Raw genomic sequence first — 21907 nt, forward strand, 5'->3', positions numbered from 1 at the left:
CTTGGCCACCTGGGCACTGCTGGCTCATGCTCAGCTGCTGTCACCAGCACCCCCAGGGCCTTTTCCTGGGGCAGCTTTGCAGCCACTCTGCCCCAGCCTGTGGCACTGCCTGGGCTTGCTGTGACCCAAGGGCAGGACCCAGCACTGGGCCTTGTTGAACCTCACACCACTGGCCTGGGCCCATAATCCAGCCTGTCCAGATCCCTTTGAACAATCTTCCCACTCTCCAGGAGATCAAGACTCCCACCCAACTTGGTCATCCATACAGTGCCAGAGAGTGCACTCAATTCCTTGTCCAGAGAATTAGTAACAGTATTAAGCAGAATTGCCACAGTACTGAGCCCTGGGGAACAGCACTGATGACCAGCCACCAGCTGAATGTAACTCCATCCACCACCACTCTTTGGGCCAGGCCATACAGCCATTTTGCTTTCACAGTGTACAGTGCACCGATCCAAGCCAGTTTCTCCAAGACAATGCTGTTGGAAATGGTGTCCGAAGCTTTACCAAGTCCAGGTATACAACATCCATAGTCTTTCTTTCATCCAGTAAGCATGTCACTCTGTCACAGAAGCAGACTAGGTTCATCAAGCAGCATCTGACTTTCACAAACTCATACTGACTGGCTCTGATCCCCCTGGTTGCTCTACAGTTGCCACATGATGAGACTCGGGATGATCTATTCCATGCCCTTCCAAGGTCAGGCTGACAGGCCTGTAGTTCCCTAGGTCCTCTTTCCAGCTCTTCTTGTAGATGGGAGTAACAATCCAGTCAGCTAGGACCCTCCTGGGTAGCCAGTACTGCCAATAAATCATGGAAAATGGCTCAGCAACCACTTCTGCCAGCTCCCTTAGTACTTCTGGTTGCATCTCATCTGGTCTCCTAGACCTGTGTGTCTAAGTGGTGTAGCAAGTCAGTGACTGTTTACCCCTGGATTGTGTGAGCTTCATTCTGCTCTCCATTCCCGTTTTCCAGCTCAGGTGGCCAGGTACCCTCAGAACACCTTGTCCTGCCATTAAAGACTGGCAAAGGTGCCATCAATTACCTCAGCATTTTTCTCATTCTTTGTCACTATAATTCTCCTAACATCTAGTAAAGAATGGAGATACTCCTTAGCCTGCCTTTGTTGGGAATATATTACAGAAACAGTTTTCATTGTCTTTTATGACAATAGTCAGACCAAGTTCTAGTTGGGCTTTGGCCCTTCTAATTTTCTCCCTGTATAATTTCATTACATGTTTGTAGTCCACTTGAGTTGCATGCCCATTAAGGCTTAAACTCTCATCTTTTTTGCTTGAGTTCCAGCTAAAGCTCCTTGTTCAGCCAGACTGGCCTTCCCTGGCACCTTATCTTTTGGTACATAGGGACAGCCTGCTCCTGTGTTTTTAACATTTCCTTCTTGAAGAATTTTCAGCCTTCCTGGGCATCTTTGCCTTTCAGGACTGCCTCCCAAGGCTTTCTGTCAATCAGTGTCCTAAACAGGCCAAACTCTGCAGAATTCTCCAGAATTCTAAGGTAGCAGTTTTGCTGACCTCCATTCTTTTCTCTCTGAGAACTGAAAACTGTCATTTCATGATTGCTGTGCCCAAGACAACCATCTCATCACCCATCAGTCTTTCTCTGTTCACAAACAACAGTTCTACAAATGCTTTCCCTAGATTGCTTACTCAACAGCTGTGTCTGCCACACACTCCAGAAATCTCTTGGGCTGTTGTATTCCAGCAGACATCTGGTAAATTGAAGTCCTTCACAAGAACAAGATCTAATGGTTTTGAGACTGCTCCCAGCTGCTTACAGAATATTTCATCTGCCTCTTCATCTTGGTTGTGTGGTCTGTAACAGAAACCCACCAGGATATCTGCTCTTTTGGTCTTCCCCCTGATTCTTACCAATAAACCTTCAAAGCCATCAACACAATTATTAAGCTCTAGATAATCAGAACACTTCCTAGCACACAGGGCTACCCCACCTCCTCCCTTGCTTATCCCTTCTGAAGAGCTCAAAGCCTTCTGTTGCAGCATTCCAGTTGCCTGAATCATCCCACCATCATTCTGTGGTGCTGACTATGTCATAGTATTCCTGCTGCATAGTGGCTTCCAGCTCCTCCATTTCTTGCCATGCTGTGTGCAGCATGGTGTAGAAGTTGTTCATTTGGGATATTGATCCTGACACCTTTCCAGGGAGAGAAGTTCTGCTGCTTATGTCATCATTCTCAGGCACATCTTGTTTCTGAGACATCAGCAGCCCACACGTCTTTGCTGTTGCATGGTCTCAATACCCTAAATCTATTGAGATGGCTGCACAAGCAGCCTCTCTGCATCATGCTGTCCCCAGGCTTATCTCTAGCAGTCCTGGTTTTATCCCTTTTCCCTAGACTTTCTCAATGAGTCCTGTTGGCTCTTGTGCAAGTTCCTTTTCCCCCTTTGAGACAGGTGTACACCATCTGTTGCCAGCAGGCCTGGTGTCATGTAAACCAATGCATGACCAAAGAACCCACAATTTTGCCAGAGACACCAAGCTCAGAGCCAGGTACTAGTCTGTGACCTTCCTGTTTCTTCTCATGATTGCCTGCAAGTGGCAGGTGAGAGAACAAACACTACATGTGCTCCTGATCCCTTAACCACTTATCCCAAGGGCCTAAAATCTCTCATTTGCCCATGGACAGGTACCAGCAGAACCATGAGGCTCTGATTCCCCCACTTTCTGTTACACATTGTGTATTTGTGAGCAAAATCCTGGGTCGGGGAGGAAAAGCAGCATGAAGGTACTTGGTTCTGCAAATGAGAATGGAGAGGCCTGTAGGAGGAAGGAGAGAATATGTCCTAAAACAAAGCCAAAAAGCAGACAGGAAGAAATAGTATTAGCAGCAGGTGAGCATTTTGACAGACAACTTTTTAGTAGGTGTTAAGTTCAAGGATAGTGAAAGAAGAAAATAACATACCAAAATTCATTATGTTACACATTTTTTGGCCTATTGCAGCCTGCTGTCCTTCACCTCTTTTGGTACGTGGTGCCATTGTGCTGTGTAGTAGGATGCAGGCATTGCATGTTGCTTTTGATGCAGACAGCAAAGATGTTATGGTGATTTTAAATGATGGGGTGTTTCGTGTTCCTTTTGTATGTAAAGATTTTGGCATAATAGATGAACTACTGAGGCAGCTCCAAGTTTAAAATTAAAGTTTTGTTCTGGCATTCTGGAATCCTAAGCATAACTTCACAAATTTAATATTCTTTCAATCTGTTTTTTTCGGTAGGGAATGTTAAAAGAATCAGAAGTAGAGATAATTCTGTCATGTCACGTCATTCATAGCCAATGAGACTCTGATCAACTTTTAGAATACTCACATGTGATTATATGTAATTCTCTGTCTACATACCCAAAGAGCCAGGAGAGGCTGCCTTCAGAAAAATTTGTTTACTTGTTTGTGCACTTTAGTTGAAGAAACAGGATTCTAGAATGAAACTATTAAAATTATATTAATTCTAATATGTACTTTCCTTATAAATATATGGCATTATGTTTTTAATACTAGAATATTTTCTTTTTGCAAGTTCTCATACAATACTTCTTCCTTTAGAATTACTTTGGGTTTTTTGTTTTGTTTTGGGGGTTGGGGTTAGTTTGGGGTTTTTTTTGTGTTTGGTTTTTTTTTTTGTTTGTTTGTTTGTTTGGGATTTTTTTGGTTTGGTTTGGGGTTTGTTTTTTTTGGGTTTTTTTGGTTTTTTTGTAAATTCCTTGGAGATCTCAAGATTATTCCAGCTCTATTTTTTTTATTTCACATTTTGTATTAATTTTGTATTTTTTTAATACAATATATAATAGAAAATCAATGGTATTCTGTTGGATTCTTCCCTCAATATATATTGCACTTTTCTTGTGTGGGTTCAAATAGGCTTAATCAGAACATGAAAAGCAATTTCTCTTGTGCTGGCCCATTTGATTAAGTCTTTAAGCTCCATGCTTATTTAATCTATATAGTTATTAGTTTACTTAGCATGATAGTTAATTTCAAAATATGATCTTTTAACTTTTCACCAAAAAAAATTCCAGTTTATGCTAGTAATTAAAGTACAACCCTATCTGAAAAATTACTTCATGATATGACACGTTGTTTATTAGATAAGGAATCTGTATACACAGACAAGACAGATGTGATATGAACCCTGGAGATCTCATAAGCATAAGTCTCTCACATAAGTGTGAGAGACAGGGGAAGAACTAGACAAGAGAGGAAGAAAAACTAACCTTCACAGGTGCATGTAAGCACTGTAGAACTTCTTGTCCTATGGAGAGAAGAGCCCACTTGCCCCCCAAAAAAAGGATTAAAGGAAGAGCCTGGGGTTTTGCAGTGTTTGCTTGTTTTTTTATGCTTCAATACTGAACAAATATCTGGGGAACCACCTTAGGATGCATGTACCCACTGCAGAAGGTAGCATGCCAAGCAATGACTTTATTCACTACTCTTCAGCCTTCCATTTGTATACTGGAATGTATATATTCTCAGGAGACATTTTGACAATAGTAACCCAAATATAAGTGACTGCAGTGAAGGCAGAGGCTGAGTAGCATTCAAGAACTAATCAGAAATAATTAAAAGCAGAAGAGGAGAGTACCTGTGTGATATTGCAGGGCTAACAAGATGCACTGTGTGTGGTAGCTTGCTGTTACTATTGCTGGCTGCTAGTTTATGGAAAGTGTCATTCTATTATTCTCCTTCATTGCCCCACTAAGTCTGCCTGGCAGTGCCTGAAAGCAAAAATAAAAAGCACTGAAATTTTGAGTGCATTGTTGCAGCAAGTAGCCTGAATATTCTTTTTTTTTTTTTTTCTGTATGATGGGCTTGTGTGAGACACAAGTCCTTTTCTAATCAATCATTATTGGAAAGAAGCTAGCTGAGCACTTTAGGAAGCCTCCCCAGGAGACTGTCTCAAAAGTCATTCTGAATCTTAGAGTAAATTTACAAGTATGAAAAAATTTAAGTCCTTACAGCAGTCAAGAGCAAACTAAGGATAAAACTGTCACGCTTTCCACACCAAGCTTCTGTTATATACAAATATTTAAGAATGGAAAACTGCCCTTGAGGACTCAGTTGGTCTTTGTCAATCCTGCCTCTGCTGGTTATAAAACTTTGAAAAGATCATCCCTACACACCCCAACTCAGATTGTAAATTCTCTGTGCATGTTAGGAAGGAAACACTGAATCTAATTTTCTGGTATTTTAAAATATTTATATGACTGTAACCAGCACATATCAGTACTAGAAAAACACCAAGGAAGTAGTAAAGCTGAACACCAGATAATGCCATACAGGCATTTTGAGCTGCCATAGTTCAATTTTGTCAAGGTGTCAGTTTCCCCAAAGAGCTGGACAAAAGAATACTGCCACAGTATCTGGGATCAGCACCATCAAAAGAGAGAGTAAAGAACAAATCAAAACAACATGCCAACCAAAACAAGGTTGCTAATGGCTCTTTCAGCCTCCAAAGACACAGATTCTACTATGTCTCCTTCTTAGGAAACTCCATCCTGACCTTTCCTGTTTGTCTGGGCCAGAAGCAATGCTGCACCCGCTGCCTGGCAGGTAAGTGTTTATACAGACCATCAGCCCACTCTTTGTCCCTAATAGCCACATTTATAGACCTTCAAAAAATTATCTGTCAGTCTTATGAGATAAAAACGTGCAGCAAAATGTTTCAGTCTTCCCAGCAAAACTGTGTAGGAACCTAAAGTTGAATAGCCCTGATGCTGCTAGAACAATTTTATCTATTTTTACCTTTGGAAAACTAATGTAGAAACCAGTTAGAAGGTATCTATTATAGGATAACATTAATTTAGTATTAGAATTTCCACTTTCACAGAATAACAGCATATCTCAAACTGAAGAGGAAAAAATGAAATAAACAAATGGTAAGGAAATGGTTGTTCAGCCTTATACCTAGAATGGCATTCATGGGTATTGATTAATGCTAATACTAATAGGATAAACTATTACTGCCAAAGTAGCCAAGTGAAAACAACTAGTTACTACTTCCAGAAAATACTGTTTGAAATTCTTAAGATTTTTAAAGAGACTATACTTGCTCAGCCTGTATTTACCTTGAAAAGTACTTTTCCTGAGTCACACGTTCCTAAAATGAAGTAATGTGTAAAGGTCAAAATGTAGCCTTAAATTTGTGTGAGATATTTTCTCTAGCTGCATAAGAACAACTACTTTAATCCCCAGCCACCGCAAGACAAACAACTTGCCTTTTCATCCTTCTAAACATGATTAATGTCTTACAACATTTTATTCCATCTTGCCTCCAATTACTTTGCAGTTTATTCTCTGTATTCCCGCATCTCATTTACTTACCTTCTGTTCTCACTTTAGGGTTCTAGTGTACATTTTCCAATATCTCTTGCTTCTCACACTTTCTAAGCAGCATTTCACATTGCCCCGATCAAATCAACTATCCTCCCCATACACAGAATGATAGCAAATCCTGGTAACATTGGTCTTTACTTAAAAAAAAAAATCCATAGAGAAAGCATTTTAGCATCAACTTAACTTCTGAGAATGCCTGTTTTACTGAAAATTCAACTCTGCAATAATTTAACACACCTATGTGTGTATGAAAATTCTCTGACTTGGGGCAAGCAATGCTTTGTTTTGCAGAGCAATATCAGGATATCAAAGCTCAAAGGCTGCTGCTGTAATGTGTCAACTAAACCTGGGATAGTTTTTGTTAATTTGTATATGTAATCTGCATGGGTATTTTTGCAGTCTGAATTTTCCACTGAACTGTACTAGCTTACATGTCTTAATTTGAAAACAAATACTAATTTTGGAGAAAAAATAATCTATCTGGTTGACTTCGGATCTGCAGAAAGTAATGGAAACACATGGACTTTTGGGTGGGCAAAGGAGACTGCTGAATATTACTAGTTACATGCCAAAATATACACACCAAGGCTTGTCATTACTGCTAACATAAATAAATTAACAAATGGAGATAATATACATTTCCTGCAATGCCCTGGACAAAGCTGGAACCTGTCCAGGTGCAAATCATGTGCATTACAATAATAATGGTAAAGATAAAGATAATTAATGATAATAATAGAATTTTTAAGTTCAAGTCAAGATGCATTTAACCATTTCTCTTTGAAGAGGATTATGTAAGACTGTGGGATGACATAAATGACAGCATTTATATAGGCCAAAGTACAGCACTAAAATAGCTCAGAACAGAAAATATTTACAAAGTGATTTCCACATACCAAGAGACAATATAAATTTACATTGGAGGAAGCCCTGCTAGGGCTCACTAAAGTTTAAATGGTTACCTTATCATCTGATTTATGTCATCCATTACCAGCTGTTAGATGTCAAGGGAATGGCTTATCAGCTGAGCTTGACTTGGGGATCAACAGGCTGCTTTGGAGCCTGCTGTTTACTCACAGCTAGATTAAATGCCATTAGCTTCCAAGAAATAAGTATTTGGAGTCACTAGAATAAAAATCTCTACTTGGTTTAGTACAGTTACTGCAGTAGTACTCAACTACAGTCCTTTCATAACAGTCAAAAGAGTTCCTTTCACACAAAGATCTAAAAAAAGCCAAAGCATGACCAAAAGATGAGAGGTAGACAAAGCAAAATCAGATAAAAGTGGGAATACTCTGATTTCATTATTCTGCCAATATACAAATTTTATTAGATTTTTTTCCTTTATATTTTAAATTATACATGTTTACTCTTTCATTCCTGTGGAAATAGAGGAAATGATGACATGAAATGACTGAAGGGTGAAGATGGCTAAAGACACATAGTAGAGATTTTAGTACAACCAACAAATCCTAGCACATCAGAGTTACATATTCAATGAGGTTTCTCACAGGTATTTCCATTTTTCCATAGTAGGGGCTTTGGTGGGAGTCTGAGAAAACAGAAAGGAGAAGGATCAGATGAAGCAATGATTTATAGCCTTCATGATTTATCTGCATTGGCTTTGAATGCACAGAACAAGCTGAGAAGCTTGAGAAGGCAAAACCCCTCCAGCAGCCCGTTGGTCCACAAGTTGGGGGGGACCTGTGCAGCCTATGTCTGATCTTTTCCAATAATTTTTGTGGTACAGTTAGTATTGAATTTATGTGCTAGGAAAGTGTTTGGCCTCAGATGCGAAATCAGTAATGAAATAATTAGGAGAGACCTTGTTTCATTTCCCTCAGAGTATAAAATAAATTAGTTTAGTATTTGAGAGGAAAAGCCATGATTTGATATTAAAACAGAAAGTGGCAATTAAGCACTAGTTGCTACCAGCTAGCACTAGCTGACCTGCACAGTCTTCTGTGGCACCTGTGAACTAGCTGGCATTGCATCCAGTGAGTTCACATTGCAGAACAGCTTCATGACAGTACTGTCATTAATCCTACAAAACCTCAGGCAAGCATATTTTAAAGAACAAGAATGGTCCCAAAACCCAAATTGTCTCAAGCGCGTCTTCACACTTGAGATTTGGTCCAGCCCTCATGTTTATGGCCCTCTGGACTTACACCTGGAGAAGTCCTATAGATGGCAGCAGCACTCCAGGTGGGGTCTTATGAGATCAGAATTAAGGGGCAGAATCCCTGCTCTTGCCCTGCTGGGCACACTGCTTTGGCTGCAGCCCAGAACACAGTTGACTCTCTGGGATGCAAGTGCACATGGCTGATCCATGCTGAGTTTCTCATCTACCAACACACTCAAGTCCATCTCTGCAGGGCTGCTCTCAGTCGATTTATCATCCAGACTGTATCCATGTTTGGGATTGACTGACTCAGGTGCGGGACTTAACACCTGGCCACACTGAGCTTTGTAAAACTCACACTGGACCATTTCTCAAGCTTGTAAAGGTCCCTCTGGATGCCATTCCTTCTTTCTAGAGTGTCAACTGCACCTAGAGCATCAATTAAGCTTGCCACTGTCAGCAAACTTGCCAAGGGTGCACTCAATTCCACTGTCCATGTTGCCAACAAAGATGTTAAATAATTCTCAGTACAGATCCCTGAGGAACCCAAGTCATCACTGGTCTCCACCTGGACATCAAGCTGTTGGCTGCATTTCTCTGAGTGAAACATCCAGCCAATTCCTTATCCACCAAATGTTCCACCCATCAGCGTCTCCTCATCCAGAGATAAGGATGTAGTATGGGACAGCATCAAATGCTTTGCACAAGGACAAGTAGATTATGTCAGTCATTTTTCCCCCATCCTCAAACACTGTAACTCCATTAGGTGGTTCACCAAATCAGGCAGGCACAATTTGCCATTAGTGAAGCCATGTTGGCTGTCACCAATCATTTTTTCTGATTTAATTGAACATCATTTCCATGTGTTCCATACACTTCATCATAGTTTCCAGGAGGATTTGCTCCACTATCTTGCCAGGCACCTAGGTGAAACTGACTGGGTCTCACATTGCAGCTCTCTGGGTCTTCCGTTTTAATCCTTTTTAAAAATGCGAATTATGTTCCCCTTTTTCAATCACTGGGAACTTTACCAGTTTAAGTGAAACGATGTCTCCTTTAACCTTTACTAATCTCCTTGTTTGGCCTGATGGGACCATCACTTTCTCTAGGGATTGCTGGTTTATTTGTAACAGAACATGATCCATCCATCCATCCTGTGTAAAGAAAGCTAAAGTAGATTGTATTTTTTTCTCAGTAATTAAGTATACCCTGCTTAAGTATTACTCCTTTTATTGCTGGACATATGTAATTTTTTCTAGAATTATACTTGAAATATTTATAGTAATTTTCAATTCTATTAAAATTTACGGTATCACATTCATAAAAAGTGTTCACTTTTTACATAACACACCTCATTATCCCTAGTTCATGTAACCATCCCCAAACAAAACTAAATATGGGAAAGAAATACATGTTAGAGTCACTCACACTATATACAGGTATGTCTGAAAAAGACAGTTAAATAAAATGTAAAAGTCCTCACTGGGGAATCTAGATAATTGATATTGAAAACCCAAACATATTCACATGTATTAGGTTCCTCTATACGATATGATAATACTTCTGAGCTTTGTTACAAGGGACCTAAAGGTAAAATCTGAAGTTCTTGTGCACTTAATATATTGAGATAGGTATAGTTTCTAAAATATACTCTGTAGTATAAGGAATAGGTAAATCTGGCTCTACTTGAAATTTGCTTGTTTAGGTGAAATCTGTTCTGCCATATCTATTTATCATGTTTTTTTCTTACCTGTTCAAAAAACAGTGATGAAAATTTTGTAACTTATTTTACACTTTTCTAATGGTTAAATCACCAAAGATACTGTGCAGTATATATAGAAGGAGTGATCTTAGAAGGAACTGATCTTAAAACACACTTCTAGGTAATAGGATTTTAAAGAATTTCTGAGGCATTTTGGAGGATGTATATATACGAAAGTACAATCTAAAACTGTTTTGAGAGATTAGCTAATAGTTTTTTCATTACTGTTAATTATTCCTAACTACACAAAAGGACTGGATGCAATCTGCTTAGGCATTCATTAAAATTACTGCATCACACATACCAACTGAAATTATTGAAACCTTTCAAAGACCATGCTCACAGTAAGTGGAGAAAACTCACATTATTATCTATCTTCTGCATGGGACATGAAGACTTAGAAAATCAAGGTTAAATACATTAGAACAAACTAAATTCCTGACAAAAGGTGATAAATTAATGGCAGGTAAGGCAAAGAAGTATGGCTACGGTTGAAATGCACTATCTTTTGAGCATGTGTAACTTCAAGCTAAGGAATGTTTTGTTAAGAGTAAACATTATCTTTCCTCTGTCAAATATCTCTCTCTCTTTTTTTTTTTTCAGTTTATGTCATGATCTCCACTTATGGTGATGCTAAAGAAAAGGGTAAGAAACCCCAATGGATAGGAGACTCTATCTCTTTACCATAAGTGATAGTAGTAGTAATTGAAATTATAGTAGTAAAGCATTCACTATAAAGTGGGATATAAGCAGACAAATACAGAGTAAGAAATCAGGCTTTTGTATTAATGCAATAAAGCTAGAAAACCAAAATGGAAATCTCATGGGACTGTTCCTTCTGCCCATCCTTGCTGCTACTATGTGATATCAGCATAAAATTTATCTGACGTTTTTCAGCATGATGGTCTTGGTTCTACATTACTGCATTATTTTGATCTTATAATCCTGCCATATCAAAAATTCTCACAGAAGGCAGGCAAATAAATCTGGTATTAAAGAATATCACCCTTTTTAAAGACAATTCTCATTATAAAACTGAAACATATAATGTACACATTTAAAATTTACTTTTGGCGAGGCAGCAGCTCTACAGAGGAATTTTGGCTATTGAACAATAGTGAATAAAGGGCTCCAAACTTTTCCCTATCTGCTTTTCCAATTGTTAAAATAAAAATAACAACTTTGAATAGGAACAAAGTATTATTTTTTTACAACTTTGCCTCGCAAAAAACATTTTTGTGTTGTTAATTTAAAATTTATTGATCTGAAATCCTCTCAGTAGTGATTACACCCTGCAAACTTTATTCCCTTGAGATTAGTCTTCAGTAATACAGATATTAATTGACAGAAGCTTAAACATGTCCTGTGCCTTTGTATTATCGCAGTGTAACAGAGGTGACTGGGCCATGTCTCCAAAAGATCTTGTTATCAGCTGATGGGCAATGCTGCAAGGTCCAACCTCTTCCTAGCAGAGGAAATGGTAAGATACAGAAAAACACCCACCATGTTCTTCTTCTAAATTGCTGCTGGGTTTAGATTAATAGTTTCAAGGCCATTACTTCAGGATTCTCAGTTCACCAGGATACACCCTTAACCAACATACAGATTATCCACATAAATTTAAAAACCAAAACTTATTCCTGGTCAAGACAATGCTTTGAGGCTATAGACTTACCACCTTCAGTTTATTTAGTTGATATTTTTCTAGTAACTAGCAGATGGATCAAGCTGAAATAAGAAAAATAAAATATTTTTTGAAATTGAGCAACTCTTGGTATATGCATGGAAACCAAAGCTTTCATCTCATGTGCTGGAAGGAATCATCAGCCATTTAACTACTAATCTTCTTGATGTTCAATTAAATCAGCACTGGCTAGAGACTCTTTGCTGAAAGAGGCAAGAGCCCTGACTCTGAGGCATTCATAAGAGATGCTAAAACCTCATATGATTTTAAAAGACTGTTAAGATTAAGACAATATAAAAACAGTGCTCATTACCTGTGACGATGTACATGGAACTGTAGCTCAGGAGGACTTTTTTCCTTTCACTGAGACAAAGTGAAAGGAAAAAGTAGACAAAGCTATATAGTTTGCATTGTTGTCCCCACATTCTGATGTGAAGGCCAGACAGAAACTGGGGATGGGGTGTGTATTACTTCAAGGTCTTAGTCAGATAAATGGTTAAATGTCATTCTGAAGATAAATATATCAACCATCTCTAGCGTCTAATGAACACTGAAGTGCCTTCCTGCTCAGAGCTGCTTCCAAGCACCTCCTATTGTCATCTGGATGAGTAAATCAGGTCCTTATTAGAAGTGTCTTTCTTGGTTATTTTAGAAATTTTAAAATGAGAAAGGTATCAGGAGACATGAGCCCAAAGGCACTGCACCTGTTACCAGCACAGTGAAATCAAATACCATTCTGTACATATTTTCCTCACCATAACCACAAAATAAAAAATTTCTTGCATTTTGCCCTTACCACAAAACTAGAAAAATTCTTCAAAGATTTTGACAGACTACCTTTGTCCAGCATATCACCTGGGCTAAACCCCATATATGAGCTAGTTTTTTTAGGCATATTGGAAAAAAGATTGGAGATTAGGATTGCTGAAGAAGGCCATATGGACATGCATAAAATCAGAAGATGACGTATGTTCTGTGTGCTTTGTAAACATCCAGAGGAGCTGATTTTACTGTGATATCTAGGGCTACAGGGCAAGCACTAACTCTTCATTCAAATCCAAAATTACTCATTTCAATATTAATGTTTTGGTTTGTGGGCCTGCCATGTGAAAAAAAATGAACCAGTTACTCAGGAATGTCAAACTTGAAGATGGTGGTCAGAGAACCTTCCTTGCCATACTTATTCAAGGCCTCAGAAATAAAGCAGACATGAAATTCTTCATATGAAATAAGCCAATCTTCAGACATGTATCACAAATTTGTACCATGATTATTCTTCACCTCATATGAGTGATTCTGAGTTTTTATACCACAATCATTCTTTCAGTTAATCAGATTCATGAGTCTTCCTTTTAAAATAAAGACAATGGGTTGATCACAGCCCTTATTACACTGTACAGCTTCAAGCTGAGAGATGAAGTGGAAGTACTCTTTAGTAATAAATAGATGAATTGCATATTTATTTCACTAGAACAATAATGAAAGAAAAAACTGTCAGCCTGATTATCATCTGCAAAGATGTACTTCATGTACCTCAGTGCTGAAGATGATGAAAATAGACATATTTACCTTAGCATTACCTTCAGTCCAAGCATGAATTATAGGGTGTTTTACTGTTGTGAACAAGATGCTCTGGAGCAAAAGCATATAACTGTAAAATAATGCTATTTATCATGACTAGGAACACACAAAAAAACCCCCAAAAAAAACAAAAAACACAAACAAAACCAAACAAACACAATAAAAAAAAAAAAACAACCAAAAACCAAACCAAAACAAAAAAACCCAAGGAAAACAAGAAGAAAAAGTAAACAGCTTGTGCTGACAAACATTGTCAGTTCTGTGTTCTATCTTCTCCTGACTTGTGCACTTTGGTAACATGATGTAAAAAAGCTGCATTTTTGCATGTTCATGTTTTGTTCAAGTACCATCTGCCAGGGACTGGGAAAAGCTGACTGGGTGCCTGCAAATGCAATTTCTGCAGAGAAACTTCTCTATTGACTGCAGGAAAGGCAGCTCCACCTACTGACATTTCTGTCTGTCTGCTTTTTAATGGTGGAGGGATTACTTAAAAGTGGCATCTAGTCTCATTTCCCAGAGGAAATGCTGTTCCCAGAACACTGGCAACTAAGTTCTGAGCTGTAAACCTAGCAGTCAACATTGGGGTGTATTTTCTCTCCTAGGATATCTCAATCATTCTGTAGATTCAGTTACTTAAAACATAACTTTCTGATAGTATGAGATCTTTCAAAGCAGTACCTTAGCACACTTAAAATGAGATATCAATTCAACATTAACTGTGATCTCTCCTGAAACAGCGTAAGTCTATCTCTTCACGTTTGATCTCCTCATATTTTTCTGTATTGCAGGTGTTCAAATATTTATCTTCACAACCTAGAGCATATTAGTCCTCAAAGGTCTTTCAAAGGATTTTTCAAGAAACAGCAAACTTCTTTCAGGTTTGTTTCTGATGCAACATTACTGTACTTGGTACATCAGTACCAATATCTACTGCATGGTCAATGCCATTGAGGCAAATAACACTTGACTTGGAGAGTATCAGGATTTGGAAGTGGATGAGTCACACCTTCTGAGCAAATCTTGGTCCATGACCTCACAAAGACTGCTTCTGACTGCTTTAGTTAAAGTCAGAGAAACTGATAGCACACCTTTCAAGTGGCCAGATGTGGAAAAGATGAAAATATCTGTTGTGCCCTGAACAGCCTAGACTGACTGCTGTAATGAGATGTTTGGGTGGAAATGTGAGTGAAGTGAGCTTGATCTGAATGCTAATGCAGCCGTAAGTAGAGCTGACCTGATTTCTACTCACTGAGTAGATGGGAAATGAATTTACACAACCTTTATTCTGTTTTTCTGGGAAAGTAAGATGTCAAATACACATGCATCCCAGATTCTTACAAAAAGTAATTTTTTAAAATTCTATATGGCACAACTTTCCCCCTAGATTTTGCAGAATTTTGAATAATTTGGCTTAATTCACTCACTTAGAAGAAGTAAACTTCTAAGTCAAAACAAGCTTGCCTTGCTGACTTTGTTTCCTGTGTATTCCCTTCTCACTAACTCAGGCTTTCCCCCTAGTTTGATTCACATTTACAAAAGTGAAAATTAGCTTATCCAGTGTTAGTGATAAACGCTGGTCAATCCTTTAAAATATCCAGTAGAAGGCTAGTCAGCTAAAAGCAACTTGTAGTGGAATATTGATCACAACATGCAAGAGAACCTTGTGTGCTACAGCGAAGACATGCAAAGGCAGAAACAAGAGAGTACCTTTGGTGGGGCAGATTTGGTGGTGTAAGTATTAGCTGGAAAAACAGTTATGCCTGACTGTAAAAACTAATATGGGGGTTTTATCACTAGAATAGTGCTCAGTTCCATGTAGAAAAAGACTGGTTTTCAGACTGAATCTATATATAAATATCAAAATTGCAAACTGCTCTATAGCTTGAGGACAGGTGCCTGAGAGCTTCATTAGCAGCAGCAGTGAAGATGTTACTGAGTGAGTAACTTCAGCCAATATCTGAGAAATTATGGAGTTTTGACACAGAAACTGACATCTCAGATATGAAAAAAAGCTGCTTTGCCTGTATATAGGTTTCAGTGGCAGTTAGGAGTGCAAATTTAACAGTGAAGAGGTAAATATACCAGCACTTCTATCAGAGAGGTATCACAACTATTGTCAGGTTAGCATGCAAATGGTCCACCTAGGCTGCTGTTGAAAACTGAGTTTGGAAGAGAACTCTTGTTTCCAAGCCTCAGAGGTTGTTGCCTTTCCAAAGGCACACAGCTCAAGCTGAAATAAACCAACTCTGCCTCAGAACCTAGGGTCCTAACTATTCTTTAACACAGGACATCATGTCTGATATTTTTTGCTAAGTAGCTTTATGTGCATTATTTCATTATTATGTTGGAATAAAACTTACTGAGTGCTCAACACAAGAGCCCAAGGTCATTATTGCCCAAGGTCAGAAGTATTTCAATAGTATAAAATTGACCCTTAGAATTTCTCTGTTACCACTGAAGATGTGGTTCCATCTCTTTTCAAGACACATTACGCAGGCTGTAAATGTAAAGCTTTGGGAGCTCCATATGACAGCTCTCAGAGGCAAAACAATTTGTTCCATTGTTTGTTAGGTGAGTAAACACAATCATGTTGAAACTCCTCTGTAATGAAGTTGTATAACTGTGCAATAAATGCATTCAATTCGCTGAGTTAAGGTCTTCCTTTTCAGATAAGACAGCATTGGCTTTTTTCAAGCTTTTAAAACAGTTTCACAGGTTCATGGCTGATATTCAGATAATTTCAGAAAGGATCCAAGTCAAGAAACATAGGAATAAATGAGTGTTCTAGAAAGGAAGATTGATGACAGACAGGCAGATTACCAAAATTATGTAAAAAAAACATGGTTCTAGACATAAAATAACAAAATTTTACTCCTTCCCAGAGAATTTGCCTGTGTAGATTCTGCTAAACTACTGTTCAACAATACAGGGGTATAGTTTAATTAATATTTTTCACAAAGGCTTACCAAATTGTGTCACTAGTTCTATATGATCTATACAGAAAACGCTCCTGCAGATCTCTAAAAATTCCCTGTTATGTGAATAAAGGATATGATTATTAGCATGTTTTCCAAGATACTAATACCCTGATATTTCTCATTTGGTTTCTGCCTCTTATCTCTTCCACTTCTTTATTTCTGTCCTCTCTTGTGCAATCTTGCTGTTCTATTTCCTCTTCTGTCCTGAGAACCTGAATTTTGCTGTTGGCATATGTTCTGTTATTATGAAGTCACAATATGAGATAAGTTACTCTAGGTCCACTGAGACCCAGAAGATACTGCTCCAGTAGAAAATGTGGACCCCTTGCTAGGGACTGTAATGAAAATGAGGACAGTAGTCTATTGTCCACAGCAGTTTCATTTACCAACTTAAAAAATACTCAGGGTAGTACATCATTATGTCATTAACTGCTGAGAAATTCCTGAAATTGGTGAAAATTTAGCATGGGAAAAGAATGGACTTTTAAGTTTACCTTCTGTGAGTTATTTTTTGACATGTTAAGAAAGTGAGAGTATAAAAATTTTTTCAGCATAATTTTGTAAAAATCCATATGCTTCTTTTACTCTGCCTCTCTTCACTCCACAAAAGACATGAGATTTTACAGTTTTGTTGTTTACATCCGCTTCGTTTGGCCTCAGTTTCTTGAGGATCTTTAAACTACCAACAACATGAAAATAGTTTGTTTAATCTGAAATCATATTTGAAATACATGATAAAGAATCAGACTTGATGATAAACTGTGCGGTTTATCATTGCTTAAATTCTTAATTGATTTTCTGTTTTGTTTTCCTGTTTTATTTTTTCCATGTTGGCATGTACGATTGTTGGTTGTCGCCATGGTAATTCTATTTTTTTTACTGTTATTGAAGCTTTTCAGAAAAGAAGCACTTCTTTACGCACATTTTATTTCCTGTAGAACAAATGATCACGCTGACTGCTATTCAAGTGTATAATGTTGCATCATCTTCAACACAGCATTATGCCTAGATGCCCAAATTCTTGCCATAACAAACTCTTGTATGTTTGAATGAACTTCCTGAATGAAATCTGAGGTAAGGCCTTTCTAATCTATCCACACAAATGTCTTTCAGGGCTCAGCTGCCATCCTAATTTTCAACAGTAATTATGTCAACATTCTTTTATCTCTGAGCAAAGCAAAATGTTTCACTTACTGCTCTTCAGCATGCTAATGCAAACATACTGTCACTAAACTGTGATTTTCATTACCTACACATGCCCTGCTGCACTCTGGAAATTTCTCTCTCTTTCACCAACCATAAAATACTGATTTTCATTTTTATGTCTCCTTTTAGTCTTACCTCCCATGTTTTACTTCCTTACCCTCAGGAATTCAGCTCCTTCCTCTAATCTGTCCATAGTAGTAGTATTTGTTGCCTGTTATTTATACACACAAATAAACATTTTCACATACTTCCTTATGGTCAGAAACAACTCACTAACTATCTAAGGTTAAATAATCTCTATTGTAAGTGTAATAATAGAACTAAGAACATCTTCAAAAACCTCTGTAGAATTGGTTTTTGTCAGTCATAGTTTAAAAAATGCAATTAAATATGTTTATTTATATTCTGATGTCATTTCAGGCTTGTAGTAATAGAAGGGAAACAGATCATCTCATATGTTGTGATGGTGTCCACCTTTTGCAATCTATAGTGTTTAGTCAGGCATGAGTATTTTAGCTTTGTGTAATATATACACATCTATGCATGTATGTAGTTTTGTCAACAAACAAGTGTATGTATGAGTATATATGTAAAATACATGTACCCTTCCATGTATATATTTAAAATTATAATTTTAGAATACATTTAATACTTTTTTTAATCTGAGGAGATGAAAAATATAGGTGGAAAGCACTTTCTGTAGTTCTTCAGAAAAGCTTCTCTGTAAAAGCACAGAGAATAGGTTTCCTAAACAGAAGAGTCTAGGAGTTTCTTGAAAATTTGTGATAAATGCAGAAGTGTAATATCACTAAAAGGCATGCAGATGACTTTGACAATAGGCAGCATTTTTTTCTTTATTCATCGTTTTAGAAAGGTGGAATAAAACCAGGGAAGTCTCAAGAAGCTCCACAGTCTCAAGACCAAACCAATACAGAAATTAGTTCTCTATTTGCTAAGCTACACATTTGCTTGCCTGTAGACTTATCAACACAGATTTATGTTTGCTTTTCTTTTTATCTCTATCAGACTAGTGCAGCTCCATTTCAGGGAACTGTCCGCCCATCTTTCACACACTCAGCTCTCACCCTGAATTAACATGACCTTTCTGGTGCCACAGAAACAAAATGGTGCTTGAGAGCCTGTGAGCCTGTGAGGGGAAGTGTGCTCAACCTCCCTGTGCATGATAGCTCAGTGAGAAAATTCAGGACTTGTCACTTACCCCAGCACAGAGTACGACATATCTCTTTTTGCGGATATTGAGGTTTTGCTGCATTATGACTCCTCTAGTCTTCTATTTGTGCTGCAGAAACACTCTGTGGCCAGTTACTGTATGGGCTGGTTTGGAATACGAAATGATGATGCTTTAACATCATTAGTCCTATTATTGTTCAACATGTTAGGATAATTCTTTTGAGAGTCACAAAAGTTAACAAAAAGCTTTTCTAAATAGAGCTTGAATGTCTTAAAAATAAATCTGAGTCTTTAATGCTCTGCAATTATCTTGTCTATTAGCTCATCTGCAACTTAAATCTTTCATGCCTTCTACTGATCTTTTAACTATATGGAGGGGTTCCCATTTTTAAAAACAAAATATATCACTTCAAACAAATTCTGAGCATTGATTTTTTTTTTTCTCTTCTGAAGCTTCATAACATTCACTTGAAGGAAATTAGTTTTGGGTCCTCATACAGAGATCATTGGCTGTTTTAGACTTGAAAAGAGTATCTAATTATGTGATTGCATTAGAGTTCCTTAATTTAAAGCAAAAATATTTTTTTTACTTGCCTAAAGCACAAAATGGTAATTCTATTACTTTCCTGTGCTAAGTTGTATACAAAGTGTTTTTGCCCAGACATAGTAGCATTAAGGTGACATTGGAAGGTAGATCTGTGGGAGTCAGTTTCTAGATTTTTCTGCAAACTAAAGACATGAACTTGTGCTGATTCCCATGCAGGATTAGATACATAAGCTCGACAACATTGACTTAGAGACAACACACCATCCAAGAACTGTAATTTGTCTTCATTCTATGTTTTAATGCATTTTTCATCCATATTTTATAGAAGATAATCTGTACTTAGTGATAACTTCTTCACAGCTGTTCTTAGGAGTGTAAGAGGCCCAGCAGTTGGTTCCTGGCTTATTTTGACTAGTTAATTTTGCACAACCAAGTAGCTAGGGAGCAGGTAGAGGGAAGAATTTTATCTTCTGCTTCTAAGGTATTGAATGCTAAAGATGGCAATTACATGTATAGACAACTTATTCAACGATATCCCAGTCTGTGGTCACCACCACAGTAAAAACTTTCATCTTGTGTTTTGCACAATGGAGTTTTGCACATTTTTTCAGGCAGAGAAGAGGATCATGAGGTTGGGATCCCTCCCTGTCCTGCTGGCAGCACTCCCAGTCTCCCCCCCAGAGCATCTCTGCCTTTTGGCCACAGGACACACCACCAGTGACATTTGTATGTTCATGTCCCCAGGACCTCCAGACCCTTCCCTGCCAATGGAGATGCATCCCACAGGAATGCTGTGCAGAGGCCTCACTGGCAGTGGGAACTCTGCCAGCAGGGCTGAGGACCCATGTGGGATGTGGGATAAGAGTTTGTGGGGCTGCCCCAGCAAAAGGGGATTGTGTGGAGCTCGTGGAAATGTTCAAATATGGTGCTGGTGTATCTGGGGAGAGGACTGAAAGTGGGGGACTGGGATGGGCCCAGTAAGACTCAGAGACAGAGAGGGGTGGGAAACCCATGTTTTGGCCCCTGGCACAGATGTGCTTTGCTTGCATGTCAGTCTGCTTCTTGGGTGGCTCCCGAAGTTCTGGGATGCTTGGAGTTTAGAGCTTTGCTCTGCAAAAAACACCAAGCCAAGGGTGCAGGTCAGCAGATGGTCCCCAGCAGCATCTTTTGTGAAGCCTGAACCCAGCCCTCTCCTGCATTTTAGCCAGTTTGGGCCAGAGGAGTTGAGCTGCTGCTGTATGGAAGGATCAGAGGAAAGCTCAGAGGGCTGTGACAGGGGAATAACCGAATCCATTTGGGTCTGGAATCCATTTGGGAGGGAGAGGGTTGTTAGGGTGCCCTGTGTCCATGGACCTTGCTTTGCTTCAGGTCAGGCATTCTGGCTGATGGCCACAGAGCTTGGGCAGCTGCAGGATATGGGGCTATAACTGTTAAAGTGGTTAATGCTTAGGCTCACCAGAAGGCCCTATGGAAAAGGCACAGCTGCAGGCCAGACGATTGAAGCCGGTTGAGGGCTGAGAAGCAGTTAGGAGTGAGGAAAGAGTCACTTGAGTGACAGTTGGAAGTCAGATTGTGATTGGCTGGAGAAATGTGTGGACAGAGTACGACTAGGAAGCCGATTGGATGAATGCACGCATGGACAGCAGCACAGCAGCTGAGCCAGCCAATGGGTGCCTTCTTTCTGTTAAATTCTGTTAAGTCTTCATTTGGTTTCAGTTATGTCAGGTAGAGATTAAAAGTATAAAAAGGAGACAATTTTTACAATAAAGAGATCTCTTTCAGATGCATAAAGGGGTCAGTGTCGCTTTGTTCCCCACTGCTACAGGCAGCGATGCTCTGGTGCTTGGAGAGGGAAGGCTTTGGGAGCTCAAGTGAAAGAGGCCCTGTTGCAGCATTTATTATAAAAAAGTTTGCAGCATTCTGCCTTTTGTTTTCCTACACTAACAAGGCACTGTTAGAAAGCATTGCCTGAAGAGGCTTCCTTTGATTTTGAGCGAATCATGCTCTGAAAAGTCTCTGGATCTTTGTGGTGTCCAACGCCAGTGATTTTCCAGCTCCAGCACCAATGAAAGCTGGGGTTCTTCCAGCTGGAGAACACCAACCAGGAACTGAGATCCATGTACCCACTTACTGCCCTCTCCTTACTGGGCAGGAGGATTGGAGAAAAAGGGATAAACCTTTTGGGTTGAGATAAGAACACTTTAATAATTTAAAAAATAACAATACTATTATGACTAATAATAATAGTAATGAAAAAGAGAGACAGAGATGAAATAACACCTCCACCGAATCAGTGTATTCATATGCGGTGTACCAAGGGGCTGGGAGAGACGCGTGCTCCGGGAATCCTCTGGATGTTCATTCCAAGCGCACGAGGGCCGCAAGCCGCGCCCCCAGCACGTGCGAGAGGATGGCAGGTGCGGCGGCGGGGCGGGCCGGGCGCCGCCCGGAGCCTATCGGGCAGAGGTGTC

General features: G+C 38.9%; 1 long non-coding RNA gene across 1 annotated transcript in view; it reads left to right on the plus strand.

Annotated features, from left to right (window-relative positions):
* LOC135459823 (uncharacterized) overlaps positions 1-20777 on the plus strand; it is a 33902-nt gene extending 13125 nt beyond the window's left edge. Inside the window, exons 2-7 of the long non-coding RNA XR_010443103.1 lie at positions 5517-5582; positions 10853-10894; positions 11635-11729; positions 14303-14392; positions 17431-17566; positions 20048-20777. This is a non-coding gene — a long non-coding RNA (uncharacterized LOC135459823). The remainder of the gene's footprint in view (positions 1-5516; positions 5583-10852; positions 10895-11634; positions 11730-14302; positions 14393-17430; positions 17567-20047) is intronic.
* Positions 20778-21907: the final 1130 nt, after the last annotated feature.

The sequence above is a fragment of the Zonotrichia leucophrys genome, chromosome Z (genome assembly GCF_028769735.1).
Source record: "Zonotrichia leucophrys gambelii isolate GWCS_2022_RI chromosome Z, RI_Zleu_2.0, whole genome shotgun sequence".
Taxonomy (NCBI): Eukaryota; Metazoa; Chordata; class Aves; order Passeriformes; family Passerellidae; genus Zonotrichia; species Zonotrichia leucophrys.